This window comes from Chelonia mydas, chromosome 11, assembly GCF_015237465.2.
Source record: "Chelonia mydas isolate rCheMyd1 chromosome 11, rCheMyd1.pri.v2, whole genome shotgun sequence".
In the NCBI taxonomy this organism is placed as follows: domain Eukaryota; kingdom Metazoa; phylum Chordata; order Testudines; family Cheloniidae; genus Chelonia; species Chelonia mydas.
This window is the reverse complement of record NC_051251.2, coordinates 23,756,295-23,779,621: the sequence shown is the minus strand read 5'-3', so window position 1 is coordinate 23,779,621 and position 23,327 is coordinate 23,756,295.

Here is a 23,327-nt window from a genome sequence, read left to right as displayed (position 1 = left end):
CCCAAATCAAAAGTCAACATATATATTTTATACTAATACACTTATTAAAGTACTAATTAAATGTCAAATGTTAATTCGTCAACTTGAGACCATGGGCAAAAACATTATGTAACCTTTGACCATTGGCTACTGTGCTATCATGTCTTGCAGCTAAACCTATCCTAGGGTGTGGGACTGCCTACCACATCACTTTCCCCCGCCCATGGAAAATCCATATTTTCTATTATAATCAATTGATTGACAGTGTCTCTGGGCCTAATAAGCAAGGTAACACTCCGTCAGCGCTGTACATAATAAACTCCTGTGCTTGACCTCTATACAGTGTGGATTTATGTCCTTCACTAATCCTCTTGTGTTGCATTGTCACTCTTTCCAACAGAGACTCATGTTCCCCAGAGCATGTTTCCTTTCTCCTCCCCATAAAGGACTGATAAAACTAATCAAAGTAAATTCTACTAACCCTCTTGAGAACATGGATTAGATTTAACCAGTTTGGGAACCCTAAAAATTAGCATGTGGTTACCCACCAGACAAATGCAGTTGGAACTAGAAATTTGAAATGAACCATGAAAAATTGTCTTCAAAAATTTCATGAATGCCAAAAAAAATAAAGAAAGTCCCAACCAAGACCACATTTATTGATTTATTTAACTGTGTTGTGAAAACTTTTGCACTGAACATTCTGGGCCAAATTCATCCCTTGTGTAACTCCACTGATCTCAACGCAGGATTAGATAGAACTGCATCAAGAAAAAAAGCAAAGCAATACAAACTAGCACCCACCATCTAGATTCATCCAGCCCTACAAACAGCAACAGTACAGGCATTGAACCCTGCAGCAGAGACATGCACACAAATACCTGGGCCCAGCTGAAGACAGTGCTGCATTGACAGGGAGAAGTAAATGTGAAACAATCTGGGGACATGGCAAAATGGAGGAACAAGTGACCACCAAAACCTGCCCAAATGCAGTACATAACATACATGTAATATATTTCCCTTGTGATGTTTAAAAGCACATTTACCAGTGACTAGCAACAGGAAAATATAATTGGTGTCCTATTATCTCTGGATGTAAACAACAGACCTTTGTCTTTCTTTTCTACAACCACTTTCCTACCACTTCATGCACATCATGACAAGTGTCCTACTTACCTCTTTTTAGAGTAGCAGCCGTGTTAGTCTGTATTCGCAAAAAGAAAAGGAGTACTTGTGGCACCTTAGAGACTAACAAATTTATTTGAGCATAAGCTTCCGTGAGCTACAGCTCACTTCATCTGTAATATTTCACCAAGACATCTAGTCGTGTCCTGAACTGAAATTCCACTAGTTCCAGAAATTCAGGTTTGTTAATCAGCAAAATCCACCTTGAATAAGGGCAAGGGAGTCCTTCATCACCTGAAGAAGCAAGGAAGAGCTCTCACTTTCTCCAATAACTGAAGGCTGATTGTAGAGCCATGCTACAGTAGCTCTCTTTTAACAAAACCCTAAGCCTTCTTGACTCCATGTGTGTGTCTGGGTTTGTGACCAATGCAGAAGGCACTCATCTGTGCCATTTTATAATTGTTAACTTGAGTCAAGTCAGCCGAATTGAGCCCATTAATTTTTAAAATGTAAATAAAGATTTAAATGCTATAAAAACAGTTAATTAATCAGATACAAGATGTAATCTTCTTCCTCTGACAAAAAGAAGCAAAACAGGGAATCTAAATCAATTTAGATTTACCTCATTTAGTTCTTGTAAAAGCCAACGCTTAATATAGGCTGAAAAGAAGATAGCGCAAAGAGAGTCCATGATCCTTTGAAAACTTATACATGTGCTGAACTTTTCACACATCAGTGGGTGAACTCAAATGTGTAACATTCAACATTCATATGGGTCTTTTCATGATCAAAAACAAACAAAAACTGGTACCACTACATGTAATCCTAGAGAGATTAATACCATCAGAGGGGAAAATCCCCATATTAATAGGGATATTTACTGCTCCCCACTTCATCATCCATCCAAGAGAACTTATGACTGAAGAACTTTAATTGTTTGGGTATTCATAGAGGAATACCTAAAGCTACAAAATCCAACTGGGTCAGCCTGATTCTGACTATGAACTTTTATTGCACATTTCTAACACTGTCTGAAATAATCCCAGATTTCATTTAATCTCTCTTCGAGTACTAAAAACAACAGAAAGCAATAAAATCTCGCATGTCACATATTGCAAGAACTAGTGTTTAGTCTCATTGATAAAAATGACAAACCCCTCTCTCAGCTCCACAATAACACCAAATTTTTGTTTTTTCTTGTTTGGCTGGATTATGCACTTCCCTTCCTATATTAACATTAAATCTCTGTATGTTAGGTTTTGGAGACTATTTTCCTGCACATAAGTGTTTTATCTGCGGACAAAGAGCAATACTGACATTAGGTAGGTAGAATAAAAAATAGTTGCTGGAGCCAATAAAGCAGCTCTCTTCACCATCCATATGGCTGCTAAATTTAATAGCAATCATGTCATTTTTATATGTGAATAACTTGATGTAGTTTTTATATGTAAATCATTTGCAATATATAAATTCAGGCATATTTCTTAAATAAACACATCACCAAAGATTGAATTACAAAACTAATTACTTCATCTAAGATAAAATTTACTTTCTAAACATACTTTTACATAACAACTTTGTTTTTAAATTGAAGATTGAACTACATCAAGGTAGTAAAGACATTTTACCTTCCAGGAAGAGATAATGAAGCCAACTAAACTGAATATTTGTACATTTCATTTAGGTGCAAATGGGACTAACCCTTTGCTGCACAGTAGGTGGGTACATGGAAGAACTCTGCAACTCTGGCATGCCATGCAGGTGAGCTGAACATCAGCTTTACAGAGACTGCTTTGGGGGGAGGTAAAGAGGGTCCTTGGATCTACAATTAAAAATACCACCAATCATGTAGGTGGTGTGCTGGGGTCACAGGCCCTATTCCAGCATATGCATAGGAACAGTAGCCATGGAATGATGCCAATCTATTTCTAAAAAGCAAATCCTGTTTGTTTAATGTGGGAGGTGGAGGAAAGGAAGGATTTCACCCTTTATGATCTTATCTTTATTTTTTAATTCTCACTTCTCTTCTTGGTGGAAGATAATATGACAAGTCAGAGGTCAGCATTAAAGAAACAGGGAAGGAAACTCCATTGTCAAGGAGGATTTTACAATATAGTTACATTTTTCAGCCCTGACCTTATTGTGCTTCCAGCACAGCACACACCCCTTTCTCCACAATGTGTTTACACCCTGTAACGCCCCTTCCTCATTTTTCAAATTGTTTATTGTCTTGTACATCAACACTATGAACATTTACTATGAGCAGCAAACAAACCTAATGAATGATCATTTATTGGTCATCCATTTTCAGTCTGATATAAGATATATCCTGTGTCTTTGCAGAGAAAGTGACTCAACAATCAAATAGTCTTTGTCCAGTTTGAGCTTATATTCAATACATTGTTTCCTGTACATAAGTGAATTATACCTAAGCTGTTGCTTTTATAATGGGTGCTGGAGGAGTCAGGAAGAGGATAAAGATTTTTTTCCCCTTCGGTTTCACTGTGATCAGGGAACAGAAGTCTCTCAGGAGGCAAGTTTCTTAACTACCCCCTTGCTTATTATTCAAGGACCTTGAGAGCAGAGCTTCAATCCTTTCCTTCTCATGGTGTGTGTGTGTATGCATGTAACCTTCAAAGACCATGGCCCTACAGTGAGTTTCATATTGGCAGACTCTTACAACTGCTTAAAAGCTCTAGTGATTCTAATGGGATTCCACAGAGGTGCAAGAGTCCGTTCACTTGGGCCAGGGCCTTAGTGCTATTTAGCTGTCTTCTGTCCTCTAAGGACTCAGGCATACAAACATCTAAGCATCTCTGGCCCTATTCAGCAAAGCCATTAAGTACATGTCTAACTTGAAGTATACATAAAAGCCCTAATGATTTCCTCCAACACACATTAACTTCCATGGGACTACTCACTTACTTATATTTAAGGAGATGCTTAAATTCTTTGCTGCAAAAACAGAGACAAACCCTAAATGTCTACAGTCTTTCCTCAGAGTAGAAAGGAAATCCATTTTCTTATTTCTCCTTTTTGAATTTTCTGTTTTCTTATTTAAGGAATTAGCTAGTTATGTAACACTGTAAACATAGGTTATTTCTCCTTTTCTTCTCCATCTCAAGGAAGTAGAAATTCTTACCTCCCAGAAGAAAAGCCTTCTCTCCCCTGTTTAACACCAGGGAAAGAGAGTGATTGTGTGAGTAATTCCCTGGCAATTAATTACTACTGGGCCCAAATCAGCCTATCTGAAGCTAATTTAAGGTGTCACAGGTGCAACAAAAACCAGTCATAGTCTGGCCAATACTGCTATATAAAAGCCCTGTCCCAACCAGGTAGAAGTTATTTTAGATAACAGTGTCAGGGGAAGTAAGATGGGAGAAAGTGAGTTCCTAGTGGGATCCTCAAAACTAATTTTAAGCTGTTATAAATAGGCATAGTTCTATTAGTATCAATGCAGCTATTCTAATTTACCTGAATGCAGGCATCAGCCTTGAAGTGCTTAGCAATATGGTGCACTATTACCCCTGCTTACTGGGGTGGTGGTGTTCTTATTAATAAATGCTTGTTTTTTTCATTTTATTGCTGTTTACTTTCTGCCATCATTCTAGAAGCTTATCCAAGTCACTCACCCACTGACATATTGATCATCACAATAAGAACTCTTCTTTCCTAACAGTCTGGCTCACTTTTGCTTTCCCCCTTTGTTCTCTTGTCTTTCTACCGTGAGGGTGGAACAGCAATTCTTTGAAAAGTGAGAATTGAAAAACAGTAATTATACAATAACTAGTGGTTTTGTGCAAAAATAGTTTAACAAATTTTTGAATGAATACACACTGCTAAAATTAATTTCAGAAAATTTCATGGAAATACAGTAGAGGTGTGATTTTTCCAAGGTGCTGGGAGTGGCAGATTGTCAACACCTCTGAAATTCAGGCCTGGCATAATTGTAGGTTCCTCCAGTGAAGAAACACATCTAAAGAAGATTTGTGCATGCTGACGTGAATCAGTGCAGTTGAGTCTTTTGACATACAGTTTTATTAACATTTACAAGAGTGCTGTGCCTTATTTATGCAACCAATTAACAAAAGGAAAGGAATTATGGACAGACAGCAGGTTCATTGATCACCTTCACATATTTTGCAGGACCATATACTTTCCTGTGTAGGAATAAGGAGTGTCTAAAGCATTCCTAGTGTTTGTGTGTGTTTGGCAGGGGGAGGGATTTCTACAACGGTTTAGTGCCTGACCCTCTCATAGTTCTTTTTCTTGTCTTTTAGCTCCCCATAATATTTTTCTAGACCCCACATTGCTCTCAAAACAAAGCTAAATCCCCAGGATACATGAGAAAGTATCATACTTCTAAGCTGTCTCTGTATGACTAGATGTGTATGCAAACAGGCAATTTCAGCAATCAACCCCCATCACATACCATTGGGCTCACAGGGACGAGTTCTGATTTTCAGTGATGCCTGCCATCTATGGTTTACCTTAGTTTAGGGAAATATTGTACAGTGGTAGGTCGTGAGATTGAACCCCAGCATCTCTGTCTGATACTGTGACTGTATAATGAATAACAACCATAGTGTTTCAAGGACATGAGTTAATAAGCTATGTGGTTTAACCTAATGCAAGCCCAGACTAGCATACTAGTTTGAGACCAAGCTTCTGCCACAAGCGCATCCACAGATAATGTAATAGCCTGTCACCCAGAGAATAGCAAACCAAAAGTGTGTCAGAGACATGACTGCACATTGTACTATCTACATCCTGAGTCCCTACCACTCACACCTTCCGTTTCCTATGGCTAATTTATTTGCCCCCATTTGGGTGCTTTGATTTTGCATTTCTTTACCCACCACATCTCCTGTGCTTGCTGTGTTATGCTCAGACACTTGCTGGTTTGAAAACCTGTTTGGCAGTTACATTGTGTGGTTTTCCATCACTCCTGGATGGGCAACCATGACTTCCTTTTTCTCTTCTGCCAACAAACCCACCTCCCGTCTGTCATTGTGCTTTATCATAAACACTCCAAACCACCCAGCTTTTAATGTGGTCACCTCTCTAGGTTTGTTGTGTATAAACTTTTCATTCTCCTCAGTGCACTGCATTGTGGCATGTTGACTGCCAAGATATCAGCTCTCAATATCCAGTAGGCAAATGGCATAATCCAGCAGGTGTAACAATCAAAACTAAATAGGGTAGTAATATTCTTCCTCCAGGCTCTTATTTCCTCACTAAGTCCCTGGCTACACTGGGTATTTTTGCACCAGTATAGCTAGACCAGTGTTGCTATGCAGTGTAAATCCCTAGTGTAGATGTGCTGCACTTGTGTGATATAACTTGCTATGTTGCTGGGTGCATGCTCCATTTTGCACTGGGGCAGTGTGACTAGAACAGGAGTTTCCACCAGTCAAACTACAATGAAGCAGTAACACATCTTCTAAGTCCAGACAAGCCTTTAGAGCACAACATTTATAACAATCAACCAAATTGGCCTTGTGATGTCTGAAAACAATACAGAGATACCCCAGTCAAAACTACCATTTCAGCCCTCACCCTTAAGTCCACAGGGGTCACATTGTGCCCAACAACCTGTCATACTTGCTCTGAAAGGATTCCTGAAGCCCTTACCACAAGCCCCAAGATGTCCTCAGCAGGAAAGAATCATGGTAGTTATTTTAATAAAAAAAATTAAGTTTGAGTCAGGAACAAAGTATGTTAAGGACTATCATTGTATCTTCATGACTCAGTTGGCTAACAGGGAAGTAAGTAACCTAGTGACTCTAAAATGTTGTCATAAATAGTCATGAGGTTATTATTATTTCCCAGGTTTTCCCCATGCTGCAGGAAATTGATTGAGAAAGGGTGGAGATGGCATATGGGCTGAGAAGGTTTTTTGGAGTCTTTCTAAGAGTAATTTGATGTAATTAGTTAAAGACTGTGCTTTTAATATATGTAAGGTACCTGAGGGATGAGACAAGCACAAATGACAACCAACAAAACCTGAAAAACCCTAAGTATTATAAAACTTTTGGGAATTAAAATTATTGGAAATAAACTTGCAGCCCATTTCCAATATATGATCCTAATGTGATCCTCAGGGAGCTCTGAAATTATCATCTTCAAGTAAGTGATCTTTTCATGTGATTTTATTTTATCACTGTATCTAGGTATCTTCTCCATAACTTCTGTGTCCACAAGCTTATTTATCTCCTTGCTAAAGTTCAAAATCTAATTTCCAACACAGGTTACTTATTGTAATAAACTGTACAAGTTTTAAAATGACAAGTTGAAAGATACAATTTTTTAGAGTTATGAATTAATAGCCATATATGTCAAAGACTTTGAAAGTGCCAACTTTTTCATATTTATAGATATATTATTGAATAATAAAAAATGAACTGAGGAAAGAGAAAAGAAGTGAGGAGAACTACATATAATGAATCAAACATACTTAACAAGACATGTACAGACACTTTAGTGTGCATCTCTTTTATTACATTACATTAATCAAATTCTGCTAAAGACATCCATCTGAGCAAAGTGTCACAATGATATTCTATAAAAACATTCTTCTGAAAAAGAGTCTTTCCTGACAGCAGTATCAACTATCTTGTCTTAAGTGATTGTCAGGACTGCATTACTTAGAAATTAACAGAATTTATGTAAGTGCCTCGCAAGCTTCCCTGAAAAAAAATAATTTAATTGGAGCAAGTGTACAAACTCTGATAAAGGCTGGTAAAACATGGATAAGTGATTTAACTTAGAGAAAGCATAAACTGGGTTTTTCCATTTCTTCCTGCTTTGGCTCATAGTATTAATAGGACAGTCTCATTTTTAAATTATTTTCATCTGCGATTGAGCAACTTTGACGAAAATCTTACTTGCAATTGACCGCATGGGTAGAATGTGAGCACTTTTACAGGCATATCCTGAGATATGATCAGTGTATTTGGGGCACTTCTCTATGTCCAAGTAGCTAATGCCATATTTCACTTTGATTTCTTTTTAAATGCTCTTGAAAAAGACTCATATGTAGGCATTGGAGGTTTTCATTATTAAACAGACTTTAGGCCCCAATCCTGAACTTATCTAGCATGGGTAGATCCCTGGGCTTGGAATCAGCGGAGCACTGTGTGTAGTTTCAAGGCCCTGCTCAGAACAAGTTGCAGTTTCAGCTATCTTGTCTGCAAAAAAAGAAGAGAGACAAAGAAGAGGAACATCTGATGATTCGTGAGACCACAGGGGGATCAGAGGGAATCATTCTTACAGCATGTGTGTGCAGTTTTCTTCACTATGCATTTCACTGTGCATTTCAGTAAGTTTCCATAGGACCATTAATAAACAGATATTGTAAAACAATAGATTCATTAAGGAAAACTCTCTGCTTTTTGTACAGCCTACAATAGCCCTTAATTTTTGTAATAGGGCTTTTAATGGATTTCAGTCTACATTGACTAAAACAAATTGTGTGGAATTAAGATAGTTTTAACCTTGTGCCTATTCTGAAACACTGTAAAAGTTAGAATTTCTTTGCTCTGACAATGACTAAAAAAGAGAGAACTCGGATTTCAAAACATGATAGATCTTTAAAACTGAATTTGGGTAACATTTTCCCACCATAATCTATTTAATACTTTTGTTAAAACAGCACATACCAGAAACCAAGAGTCAAAGGTGACATGTATTTCATCATTTGTCCTCCATTATTTAGTGGCATTCATAAATTCATTAAGATGTCATCCATTAGGTGGCATTAAGGAAACCTGGGTATTTCTGGAAAAGTATATTCCACTCATAAATATGCTTCTTTTGTGGGGCTCGATTCTACTCCCATTAATTTTAATTGTGCAGAATCAAGCCCTCATTGACTTGTGTCAAAATATGAAGTGAGAGAACAATTTGCAATAAATAATTTTACCTTAACATTCAGAGATTTATTTGCTATTCTACAATATTCACAAATTTCATCTGCAAACATTTTGTGGCCTCAAGATTATTTGAGCCTCGGGTTCTGAACGATTAACAGTGAACATAAAATTCACAATTTGCACTAAAACTTGGGCCAGTTACTATCTGGAACACATAACTCATGTGACCAACTTCATTAATCAACACAGCACAAACTTCAAATTGTGTATTCAGTTATAATATTTGCTGTTCAGTCTGTGTTGGTTAGTCCCAAAGTCATCTAACCAGGGAACAAAAGTGCCACATAATTTATCAAAATAGCCAATACAGTTGCTAATTGTGAATTTTACCATGAAATATACAAAGTAAACACAAAAGAGTAATGAATGTGTTTGAATCAAAATTCAGTTTTGATTTGGGAACATTTTTTTCAGCTGCCCTTATCAATGTTTAATAAATTATAAATCCCAGCAAACTCTCAGACAGCCTTAATTACTGTAGTGATGCTCTGGTGTGACTAGGAAAAACTCGGATAAATCCATTGTTTTTTCATGGTTGTGAACATCATTTCTGCAATTTATGATGTTTTATGTGTGATAACATGAGCTTCCTCAGAGGTATATTCTCATCTAATCATAACTCCCCACACATCAATAGAACATATCCCATGTGGTCTAACAACAAAAAACAGAGAAAGAAGTGCTTCATTAAAAAAGTGGATTAACCTACTGTAAGTTAAATCTTAGGTTGCAACAAAAGTCCCAGAAAAGGTGCAAATTAAAAGATGCCACCTAAAGAGCCCTGTAAAATGACAATTAATTTAATTTTTTCAGCAAGTCTCTAAAATGGGATGCTGTTAACAGTTATAAAAATTTTCAAAAATTATCATACAATAGAAAAAACCATCCCTATTAAAACTGTTCATGATTGTATTGTATTCCCTCATTCAGCCTTGTATCTACAGCAAAGGAAAACGTCAGTGATTAAGATAATTCCTTACATTGGTAGATACATATTTACCTAACACAATGGGCCAGATTCTCTATTCAGTTAGGTTGTGTTGCACCATTCCAATAGTGAAAGTACCTGAACACAGGTTTCAGAGTAACAGCCGTGTTAGTCTGTATTCGCAAAAAGAAAAGGAGTACTTGTGGCACCTTAGAGACTAACCAATTTATTTGAGCATAAGCTTTTGTGAGCTACAGCTCACTTCATCGGATGCATACTGTGGAAAATACAGAAGATGTTTTTATACACACAGACCATGAAAAGCTATTACCAGCAGGAGAGTGGGGTGGGAGGAGAGAAAACCTTTTGTAGTGATAAACACCCATTTTTTCATGGTCTGTGTGTATAAAAACATCTTCTGTATTTTCCACAGTATGCATCCGATGAAGTGAGCTGTAGCTCACGAAAGCTTATGCTCAAATAAATTGGTTAGTCTCTAAGGTGCCACAAGTACTCCTTTCCTTTTTACCTGAACACAGTTTAATAAGCCAAAGGAGGGATCCCATAGGTCCTTTGACAACCTGTTCCCATGTGCAGGCGGGCATATCCCTGTAAATGGCTGATTCCTGGCTGCTGGGTTGCCTTTGTCGGCTACTGACAGCCACCATATCATCAGGCTGCTCTGTTTTACATAGGAGATGGTGTCAGTGCCCAGGGACGCCCAGGACTGAAAAAACTAGATGGCTCAAAACCACCTGTGTCTTTCCTTCCCGGAGACACACTTCTAAAGTTGTGCTGAGCACAACTGGGCAGGTCTAGAAAATAAAGGACCAATATATGGAGACAAGTCACTATGCCGAGGAGAAAAATAGAAAGCCACAGATGGAGCCAGACTTTGTCCTTATCTACCCTGCTTGAGGGCCCTCGGATCTGTATACGTCAGCCACAGAGTCCTAATCAAACCCAAAGCGACACAAATCCTGGTCCTGATTCTCCTCTCATTTACACAGGTGAAAGTCAGAAGTAAACCCATCATAAAGCTATTCTGCGAGATCGAAATCAGGCCTAGTGTAGGTCAACCCAGCACAGGGATGGAATCGGTGACTCCTCCCATCTGGGTGTTCTGTGGTGACAGCATGGGGTGGGATGATGAAGTGGAGAGTTTCATCCCCGTGTGTGACTCAGCTGGGGAGCTTGAATGGCCCATACAGCCCAAGAGAGGAGCCTCCTGGCTGACAGCTCAAGGATGGACTTTCCATCCTAGAAGGATGTAAGGGGACCATTAGAGCTCAAATAAACAAACAGACCCTGGCCAACAGGAGTAGCAGAAAGCAGCAGTACACACAGCTTCTTACAAGGTGTCTTTCTAAGACACATCCTGTTATCTCTTTCTCCCTCTGCAGCAGCTCAATAGGGATTATTTTAGGCCTCAATCTACTGTAACTTCAGGGTGGCAGTGTACATAGCAAGATTAAAGGGGGCCCACAGGAAGTAGTTCACTGTACACTTCTCCCCACCATGGAATAGACAGACCCTCTTTTGCAGCAGGCCTGACCCTTCCCACACAGTTTTGTTGGTGTGAACCTGAGTTATGGGGCTTAAAAAGGCTGAAACACATATATGGTTTTAAAGTGCTGACAGGATTTGGGCTATGTACTGAATTTAAAAATGAATTTTTTTAACCTCTATTTAGCATTAGCTGCCTCTCAATGTTTCTGCATCTGCATTCCTCAGTGGGTCCAATCCTGCAAATCCTTACAGACACGAGTGACTTACTCAAGTGAGAATTCCCACTGAATTGAATGGCACTGCTGGGCAGAAGGCTAGAGCAGGATTGGCCCAGTGACTGGAATTTGTCTCTTTCTAAGTGACAGCTGCCATTTTAATGATACAGCAAAGAGGGTGAACTCCATCTCAGAAAGCAGAATGGGACTTACGTTTCCATTAGAAGCTGCTGAAAATCAGACTTGTTTCAAAGTTATTTTGAGGTAAATTCTCTGTGTAAAAAATAACCATTTCAGTCAGTTTAACATATAATTTAACCAGTTGTTACATTATACCAATACATATAAATATATCTTCATTTAAATGGATTTATCTTTAAAATGCCCAATTTTCAATGGTTCTTAATGGAACCTGACTTTTCTCTGCTCTAATCTGCCTCAGGAGATTGTCCAAGTGACAGCATCCTGTCAGATTACTACTCTTTAAAAATCATTTTTAGTGACTTTCTCCCCTTCATAATTGAATGTAGAGATTTGAATAGCTTTCATAATTACACTGCAGTTTTCCTTTAAGACACATACAAAAATTCCTCCTCTCTCAGCCTTTGGCACATTCAGAGTTACTGTTCCCACTCACAGCTGTCACAGCCGTGCAAACTTAATAAATTCCATCTATGCATGACTTACTTAGCTAACCTACATCCACCAGAGATTTGCTCATCCTATTCAGATGAGAAAGGACAATAACATAGTAAAGCTTCAAAACAATAGCTTACATGTTACAATTTTGTATAATATAGCAAGAGCATACCCCCGCCCCAGTGAATCCAGCCTGTGAGGAGGCGCTCTCTTTCACAGTCCCTTACTTCTGGAAATCCATATTTTTTCCTTCAAAAGCAGTTTTAAAATGGAGAGATCTGCCAACTGGGGAAAAAAAATGCAAAGTGTTCCAGAAACATAAAGGCAATTTTGTACTAGCAACAATCAAATGGGCAGTGCTTGCCATTGATTACACTGGGGTGTACTGGTGTAAGGTACGTCTACACTGCAGTAAAAAGGTACGTCTACACTGCTACACTGCAGCGCCAAGTCTCAGACCCAAAGTCAACTGACTCGGGCTTACGGGGTTTGGGCTGTGGGGCTAAAAACTGCAGTGCAGACATTTGGGCTTGGGCAGAAATCCAGACTCTGACACCCACCCCCTCTCATGGGGCTTCAGAGCGTGGAGCTCCAGACTCAGCCTGAATGTCTACACTGCAATTTTTAGCCCAAGCCCAAGTCAGCTAACCCAGGCCAGCCACAGCCATGCTGTTCATCTTTTATTGCAGTGTAGACGTGCCCACTCAGGAGATTTCAACCCCAAAACGTGAAAGGACAGATTCTGATCCCAAGTACAACCATGTAAATTTCGAATAACTCTATTGATGTTCAAAGGAGCCATTGCAGATTTACATCAGTAGGAGAAAGAGGAGGATCTAGTCCTAAATAATATAGTAGAGACAAATCTGGCATGTATGTTAGGTTATAACGAATGACAAGGTGCTGAGCAAGATGCTCAGCACCCTTCACTCTTGTCAGTTTCTCTGAAAGCAGAGGGAGCTCAGCACCTTTTGAAAGGGCTCATCATCTTGTAGAATCTGGCACTGTAAGAGCAGTAATCATGTCCAGTGTTAAACAAACACTCCCAAATGCCAGGTAAAATGCACATCATACTGCATCAGCCCTCCACAGAAGGTATCTGGAGGCGGTAAAACAAAGTATGCTTCACTTTGAATTAGAAAGAGAAAGCACTGAAGCCTACAAGCAATAGTAAAATGCAGGATACATCATTTTACTAGGTGCTGCCTTACAAGACTTCCATGGACCAAATGCTGCCCTGACTTATACCCAATGTAGTTCCAGTGAAGTCAACATGTTCCCCGATCCCCTGCCACAACAAGGAGAGAAGCCAAACATGATAGAACTGGGCCCCTATATAGGCAATTGGACAGTACCATCCAATTTGCAAGGCTTATCTGTTTTCCCAGGTTTGGGGGTAGTCTGGGATCTGGACACGGTTTTGAAGAAGTTTATTTTGGTACGTCAGGGAGCTCTTTCAGGGGTCAGTTTCTCCTGTTGGGCCAGATCCCCACATTAATGTGTCTCCAGCTAAGGAATATTGCCTAAGAGTCCTGAATAGACCTTTTGCTGGGTTTGAAAAAAATAATACAATAAACTCAGCACAGGTTTGGACCTCATGTCAGAAAAGCAGGCTTTGAAATACTATGTAGCTATGGAGAGAAAAACAGGCTTAGCTCTGTTGCTTTCTTCACGGTGTACGTGCCTCAGGATAGAGCTTTGGCCTAACCAAAAAAAAAGGGCCATGAGAAAGCAGTGTTTGCTTACCCCTTTCCTTGCATCCATGTCAGGATGACCCCTGAGAATGGCTGTCAAGTCTAGAATCTATAGGCCAAATTTATCCTGATTCCACCTACTTTGTACCAGAAGGCCTGATCATGCATGGGGTGGAGTTCCTTCCACAGTGTGCTGATCAGTGGGAGTTGAGGGCATTCAGTAGCTTGCCTCACTAGATCTGGTCCATACGTTTCAACATAAAACATAGGCTTTTTTCTAGACCAAATCCTGCTTACAATCTGCTTTATGTAGAAAAAGAAAAAAAGAATCACACAGCAAGTGATGCATGCAACTATATCACAGAGGTATAGTATATAACAAATATGGCTTTAGAATGCCATCTATTATTGCATATTAATAAAATTAAACTCCATTATATTCTCAATTTCCACTTGGAAAATGGATGTCATAAGAGCATCTATAAATTATTCACATCTTTGCTAAATGAAGGACCATCAAAAAATTGTCACATGCAATCCATACTCTATATAACTTGTGACACAATTGTCAGTGTAACTAATATTTTTAATACTCTCTGGTTACTTCTTAATTACAAGAGCTCAAATATTTCATGACACTTATTTGAAACTAAAAAGATGATTTGGCTTGTAACTTTGCACACTTTATGGGCCTGATCCTGCATTCCTTGAAAGCCCAAGACTCCAAGCATATGATTTTTTAATGGACCAATGAGTAGCTTTGGATGTAGAAGAACTGAAAAATAGAGCCCCTTCACCCATACTGGTTAATCCCCCTACCTAAAAAAAAAAAAAAAAAAAAGTACTAAAACTGTGCCTTTAATGTGCCACTTGCTATTTGAAACAATTTATCAAAACGTTACCTATTTGAATTTTTGTTTTTGAATACAAGGGAAAAAAGAAGGCATTTTAAACATTGTGCATTGTTTCAACTTTGAGGATAATTCCAGATTTTTCAAAAATGACAATTTCTTTTGTATTCAGCCGCTTGAACACTAAGTCCGAGCACTCTTCAGACTGCAAATACAGCAATTATACCAAGTAATGCTTTGACACTGTTACCACAGGCAAGTGGCCAAAGTGCATCAGCAGTCAAAATATCTAAGCAAGTTAACAAGCTCCTTTTACTCTCTACAGAGCAGGAGAAGAAAGGGAATCCAACCCCTGAGAAATGTTAAAATGAAGGCAAAAGAAAGGCTGCTGGTGTTTGTTAAAGAAAATGGTGTCACTATCTTGGTCTGATCAAGGTGTAATATCTGAATCCCTGACAGATGTCTATGGCTGTATTTGACAGGGAGGGTTTTTTACAGTTCAGATCTGTTTTCTGTTATTGACTAATGAATGACTCCAGTTCACCAACATTTCTGTTCAAACTACACCTTGCTCTCTCGGTGCTCTTTTTCTTCTGCCTTTGCCCCCGTTTTTCTTTTCAGCTCCATTTTGCAAAATACCCCCACATGTACCATACAAAAGACATCTAAACTCATTAAGTAAATTCCCAAAGAACAATTAACAAATCATTTTGCTTCAGCCAGAGATATCAAATTTAATTAGGTGATCAGTGTTGATGGGATGCAAAAACAAAAGCTATCTCCTGTCTAAAAAGGTTCAGGTCCCATATAGGCCCCATTCCTCTCTCTATGGCACGGACAATAATTGAGCTTTTTTTTTTTTTTAAAGAACCTAGGGATGAAAAGAGGAGACTGTACGGTAGACAAAAGCTTTCAACTAAGATTTGTTTTCCTTTCTCACCAGGTGACTTAAAGAAAAAAATCATAGCAGCTATAACCTATGCTGAGATCACAGTGACACAGAATATAAAGCAGCTCTAACAAGGATAATTTTTGCAAGTGATTAATCAAAATGTATTTAGCAAGTCATATTCAATGATTATCAACAGACCTGCTTAAAACAATAACCATTTTGCAATAACAACAGTTTTGTTCATTCTAATGCAAGCCGGCTTTGATGCCTGAAATAAAACGTCTAAGTTGTACACTAGCACAGTGGTTCAAAAGACTAAAGGTTTTAGCATGATGGATTATCTGACCAAGAGGATACTAGTGTGGGGTATATATACTACTATGTCACATGCAGCGTGGCAGGCTCAGGTACTGCAATGGGTCAAAAGTTTGTTTTGTCTGTTTTTTTAACCTTGAGTTAATATTATTTCTAAGCCTTATCAATTGTCATTTTAAAGCAGTATTATCTCTACAGTAGAAATCCCTACCATGATACTTGGTATTTGATATGGATTTTTCAAAGCACTTGAACAGACTCTGTAACTCCCATACTCCTAAATAAAAGAGCTATATTATTTTTTTAAAATACCCCTTTAAATTAAGAAGCTTAAGAAGCACTAACAGTTGATGGATCACTTTTTGTACAGTACAACGCTTTTGTGGCACCAGCTACTCCACATGCTGAAAACTCAGCCTTCTCTCTGTCTCTCCATCTCTCTTGCATTTCAATTATACCGATATAAGAAAAGCAAATTCAACATTAGTTTCTGCATGTGAGTCTTTAGACCTCTGTAGATTCCCAGTGTATATCTTTCTAATTTAAGGCTCACAAAAAGCAGGACCCAATTAACACTACGAAACAAACTTTTGATACAATAAGAAAAGGAATACTAGTGACACCTTAGAGACGAGCCAATTTATTTGAGCATAAGCTTTCGTGAGCTACAGCTCACTTCATCGGATGCATTCCGATGAAGTGGGCTGTAGCTCATGAAAGCTTATGCTCAGATAAATTGGTTAGTCTCTAAGGTGCCACTAGTACTCCTTTTCTTTTTGCGAATACAGACTAACAGGGCTGCTACTCTGAAACCTTTTGATACAATGTTTTATTAAATAAATAAAAAGCTCCAAATGATAATAAAACTTGTCAGCTGATTCAGAGTGGAAGCTCAACAACCTAACCCAAAACCTATTTTGATATCATTATACTAATTAGTCAAAAAGCCATGTGTCTGAGGGCTGCCGTAAGCTTCATTTTTAAAAACCGTCATCGATTTTTAATGTTTTGAAAATGTTTGACCATATTTTATGTCTTTGAGATCCAAGTATTACAATACAGCACAGAAAGAGTATCGAAGCACTTTTTTAGTCCTGAAAGTCAACAAAAATAATTTTGAAGTATTTTACACTTATTTTATCTGAATCCCTGACAGTTAATTTGGTGTGAAAAACTGCAACAGTAGAAAACAGATGTTAAGGGGCAAGCATATAGTTAAGGTCAAAACAAACATAAAACACAGCTTCCATTTCTGAGGGGAAAAAGATTTGTCCAGCAACAGGTTTTATGCTAAACCTGCTTTTTTATTGTTCTGCTTGTGATATCTGTAGACTACACAATGCAATACTGTCTGCCATAGTGCAATACCTCTCAGCACTAGTAATTTAAGACTTTCTTCTCTGTAATACACTAAACCATCATAACCTGTCTCTTCCTATTTAGTTTAACCTACAACCACCACATACTGATTTGGCTGTGTGTGGCTTTCTCTATTGCCATTTATTACTCTGCTCGACTCCTGAAATTCTGTTTGCAATTTAAGGCCACAAATTAGAAGCGTAAGTCATCTGTTTCCTATAATCCCCCTGTCAGGACTGGAATCGCATTTGGAGCTCAGCACCAAGCCTGGTCCTAGGCCTTTACAGCCTATCTGATTGGCTAAACAGTCTAAAAGCTATACTCCGAATAAATAAAACAAACTGTAGTACATGGTTTTAGCGAAGGAAAGAAAGAAGTCATTCAACTATGCAGAATAAATATATATGATTTTTACCACCATATTCTTTTTAAGGTTAGATAACATTTATGTCAAATTTCCAAGCATTTGAATGGTAATTTCTGTTCTTTTTAAACTATTGTACATTGATAGTCATTGCTTACCTCTTATTAAATATAAATCTTTTGCAACTTCTGCCACCTTCATCACACAGCACATTTTCTTAGCATTGGTACTGTCTTTTGCGATTCTAATTAGCTGTTTTTTCCCCCTAACATGGCAGTCACTATATGAAACTAAAAATCTAAGGAGGCTCACTGCTCTTTTCTCTATAATTATTCTAATGAATCTGTGCATTTGTTCCTTTGATGCCAGTAGATAATGTTTTTAGGTATGTAGATGAGAAATCTTAAAAGATGGTCATTCTTTTTCTCCTGACAACGAAACCTTAGTTAAAATAAAAAAAAAACCTTTCATGCAAACATTTGTGGTTATGCCTGCAATTTGAATATTATTTCCCTGCTCCCTTTAAGTCATTTTAATAGCAGCTTCCAACTAGCTCTGCTATGGTTGAGACTCTGTCAGCATCTCTTATTTTACATCATTTTAAACTTTCTTCTTATGGCATTGTGTGCAGGACAACATATCATGTTACAATCTCAAAAGAGAAAGATAAAGCATCTATAAGGATACCAATACAGAACAGCAGTATGTGGAGAAAAATCTCTCGTAGCTCACAGAATAATTGGAAAGTGCGCTCTGCTTCAGAAAAAATAATAATAATAATAATAACACAAAGAAACAAAGAAAGAATTAAATACCATTAATAAACATACAACAAAGTGACTCATGTTTCCTAATAGATCTTGCTAAATCTGGGCTTGGAACTAAATAGATCAATATAGATCCTGAATAATGTGTTCTATTTATAAAGAAAACCAAGCTCTAAATTTTGTAGTGTACAACAGAGCAGGAAAAAAATGATCCAGCCTGAATTACAGTAAAAACATTTTTCAGAGATTTGGGCAAAGCAATAAAAATGTTATAATTTTTGTTTAAGTTAGAGGAGTGAGTCCTAAAATAAGAATATTCCACTGCTCTGTGTGCTTCTGTAACTTAAAAATTGGCTACTTTTAAGTGAAACTGGCAGGCTGTTAGTCTACAATGTGGACTAGGATATTTGGAAATAAAAAAAATTGGCCAACATATAATATTTTAAAAGGAGTTACTGTTCATGCAATTTCCTAAGGATTTTTTTTTTTTACTATTCATTCAGTATTACAGATTTATATACACACAGAAATACGTATTATGGGTCCATAATACACAAATGCAAACTATTGTCAAGATGTATTCATAGTATGTACTGTGATGACTCCTGAGCCAAAAAGGCTCTCTCATGATAATGAATGCCCATTATTATAAATAAGCACACTGTAGGAATAACTCATTGCGCACAAAAGCACACCCAAACCATTTGGTTTCTTCCAGAGCTCAGACACCAGCACTACTATTCAAGAGCTGCGCACTGGAAGAGTGACTAGAGTATTGCCATGTAAATGAGCAGGATGCTAAGGAGCAGATGTTGCTCTTGGGAGGAAAAAAGGTCTTGCACCAAAACGTTGGTGGACCTCTCTGTGCTGTTGTGACAGCTGAACTTCTTAAGTTCTGCCCTTTGATGCTGATGGATTTGTGTTTCTGGATCTGGTAAATGGGTAGGCTATTGGAGGTGCATGCAGATCATCTCTTAAGATATATATAGAAATATACGGTCAGTGTTCCTCCAATATTTTAGCCCTGTATCTCGAGCTTCTAAACTTAAAAAATGTGTCTTCGTTCAAGACTCCTTGCTGAAGATCCAAACACTTACATGTTTGCATAATAATTTTCAGACCTGAAAATATATCAGTTATCCTGCCAAGTATAAAAGGAATTGTTAAGTGCCAGGTTCCAAAGAGACAGATACATGGTATGAAGTCAAACTGTCCACTGCTTTAAATTGAACCAAATTCAGCAACCTAACCTCAAGCCTGGAGTCTGTCCCAATTACCCTGCATGCTAGGCCATGGCACAAACTAGTTGATAAATTAATTTTAAAAATCCACTTTTCACCTGCAACTCATACCACCAACATGCACAACATATCTCAATATTCTACAACTCAGCTTCACAATTCTGATAAGCCATTTCCATTCTTTTGTGCTTATCACACTATGATATGCAACAATTAAAGGAAAACTTTACTCATTGTGTTTGTCCTACAATTATGAAGTTTTAAAAAATGATGCCAAATGATTTGCCATATGCACAATACAACCATATTTTACATAGTGGAGCATATCAACTGTATCCCAAAATGCTTTACATATTTAAATACATGACAGCAGTCTACAGTGTAAATTACAGAAAACAGTGGTATAAAGACAATGAATTTTGAATGAATGAAAGCATTCTATCCTAAAAATTATACAAATACTTAGCATTTAATATAGGACTTCATAGATGTTAGCTAATTAAACATCACAACATCCCTATGATCTAGGTCAGTGTTTCCCAAACTTGGGACACCGCTTGTTCAAAGAAAGCCCCTAGCGGGCTGGGCCAGTTTGTTTACCTGCCGTGTCCTCAGGTTCGGCCGATCACGGCTCCCACTGGCCACGGTTCGCCACTCCAGGCCAATGGGGGCTGCAGGAAGTGACAGCCGGTACATCCCTCGGCCTGCGCCACTTCCCATAGCCCCCATTGGCCTGCAGCGGCGAACCGCGGCCAGTGGGAGCCGCAATCAGCCTAACCTGCAGGTAAACAAACCTGGCCCACCAGGGGCTTTCCCTGAACAAGCGGCCTCCCAAGTTTGGGAAACACTGATCTAGGTCATTAGCATTATCCCCCATTTTACAGATGGAGAAATTGAGACACAAAGAGGTTAAGTGCCTTTCCTAAGACCACCTAATGAGCTAATAGCAGTATCAGATTTAGGACTCAGTAATTCAAGGTTCCCCAGTCCTGTGCTTAGTCCACTAGACTATGTTGCCTCAATATGAAGGCTTACGAGAAAGACAGAAAATAAAAACCATGATAAATGTAGGAAAGAAGCTTCAATGTGAGCTTTTTAAAAGAGCTGAAGAGTCAATGAGAAGGAAACTGCAGTGCACACAAAGAGGGGTGAGACAAGATAGAAGGAATAGAAGAATGTGGCAGGAATAAAGCAGAGGAAAGGAAGTATGGTCTTGTACTTAAAGCACTAACCTAAGATAGTAGAACTCTGGGTTCAGTTCCTGGCTCTGTACGTAGCACAATGAGGTCCCAGTCTTGGTTGGGGCTTATAGTTGCTATTGTAATACAAATAACAATAGAGACAAGCTCCATGCGAGGAAACCCACATACAATTTTGAAATAGATGCTAAAATGAGTAGGAAGTACGTGGAGGCACCTAAGCACAAGAGCAATTTTGTTCTGTTTCTTGGACTATGTAGAAAGGTGGGCTTCAGCATTCTGGAGTCAAGGCTTTGATTTCAATTAGATGACACTGGTGTAACTGGGACAAGAATTTGGTCCTATAACTATATCGGCAAAAAGTCTTGTAAAATTGCAATCCATTCACTGTTTTGTGAACTCAAAATCCTACAGGAAGTGTCACAAATCCACACAATGTTCCTGAGTGCTAAAGTTTGCCTATGGATCTCCAAGTTATTTGACAGATGTGTAAATTCACATGTAGCCAAAAAATTCCCTAGTGATAGCACAGCTGTGCATGCTGAAGAGTGCAAGTTACTTCCGCTAATGTCGACATTAAGTTATGGTCAATTTTTTCCTATAAATTCACCTTTTGTCTGCAGGTGTAATATAGCTTGAGGGCATTTGGGGCTGCTTTCACTCTGCTTTGGTCAAACCAAACCCTCTTTTGTACATTTCAGACTCAAATGCAAAAAAATCTGAGGAGCCGATCGTTTCAGTGAGTAGGATGAGTGCATAACTGGAGATCCTCAGTTATATACAGACGTTCTTAAATCCCAAATGTGGGAAGATGCACAGCACAGAGGCACTGGTTTCATAGGACTGTGACCCTTTGCTGCAAGACTTCCTCTATCTGACCCTAGAACAGCAATGTGCTTTTAAAACAGGAACAGGGTTTACAGTGGAGAGATGTGCATCGAGGATACAATTTTGACTCACCAGCTTGTCACATAAACCTGGCATAGTTTGGGCAAAGCTAGTCAAATGCATAGTGGTTTGGTGGCATTACCCCTTAATGGTTCGGAAGGAGTTATTACTGTATGCTACAAATATATGCTGAACATAATGAGCTAGTTTGCGATACACCAAATTGAAGATGTGTCAGACTATTGTGTGTATGTTAATTTCAAGCTAAAAACAGTTTGTTCCTCCAGGTATATTCTTACTCTTGTCTTTTTATGGAAAAGCTTGTTGCTGAGTAGGTGAAGCACACAGTAATCTGTTCTCTAAACCAAGCAAAAGGGAGCCTAATAAGGTTTCAGTCAGCGACAGTCGCTCTCTTATACCAACTTCCATCAGACAAAATTATTAACCCTACATTAATCATTGGCTATAGTTATAACAGAGTCATGTAATAGATGAAATATTACAGACTTGTAACCTTGCAGATGTGGTACAGTAGGTAGGGGTTGGTGAGAAAAATTAATGCTAATTTCAGTGGCTTGTTATGCTAAATCAAAAGTGTGGATTTATTGTTCCAGTGAAGCTGCACATTGTATAGCTCGGCAATGGCATCAGAATGTGTCAGAAAGTGCTATACTGTGTGGAGGAAGAAGGGAAGATATGGTAATGGTAAAAACATTGAACTGGAAATCAGCAGCCTGTCCTTCAGCAAGTCACTTACTCTTTCGGTGCTGCCTTTACCCCATATGTAAATGGGGGAAATAAGACTTACCAACCTCACCCAGGCTCAAAATCATTCATGCTTATTAAATTTTCACATGCTTTTTCCACAGAAGATGGATGGGGCATGTAGTGCTGAGTCCCCAGCATCATTCCCCCTTCCGTCATTCCAGAAGAGCCCCTCTGTGGAACCTCGCTGGGACTGGGGCTCCAGGGTTCGTGGAGTTCATGGAGGGCTAGCGAGAAGCTACTGTGCAGAGCATTCTCCTCTCTACTGGTAGAATATATGCCGACCAATATCCACAAGGGAATGTTGCCAGAAGCAGCCTTCACTTGGGCTCTGCACCACCCTCAGAGGGGTGGAGGTCTGCAGACACACAGTGCCTGACCGACTGTGCTCGCACAAGCCATGCAAATCATTGCCTGGTTTGCTGCCTTTCTGGCAAGTGACCATCTGTGAAGGCAGCCATCTGCAGGTGTGCGAGTTTAACACACTCCACGGAGTTAGGTTTCCCCCCAGTTTTTATTGTTTCATGAGCATTTTAAACGATTTCTGTTTCCAGCCTTTTTATATGGTGATGTTAACCCTGAGAGTACAAACCAATTCACTGTTGCCTTTATGGGTCTGTTGACAGACTGACACATGATACTACTAAGAGAAATGTGAATCTG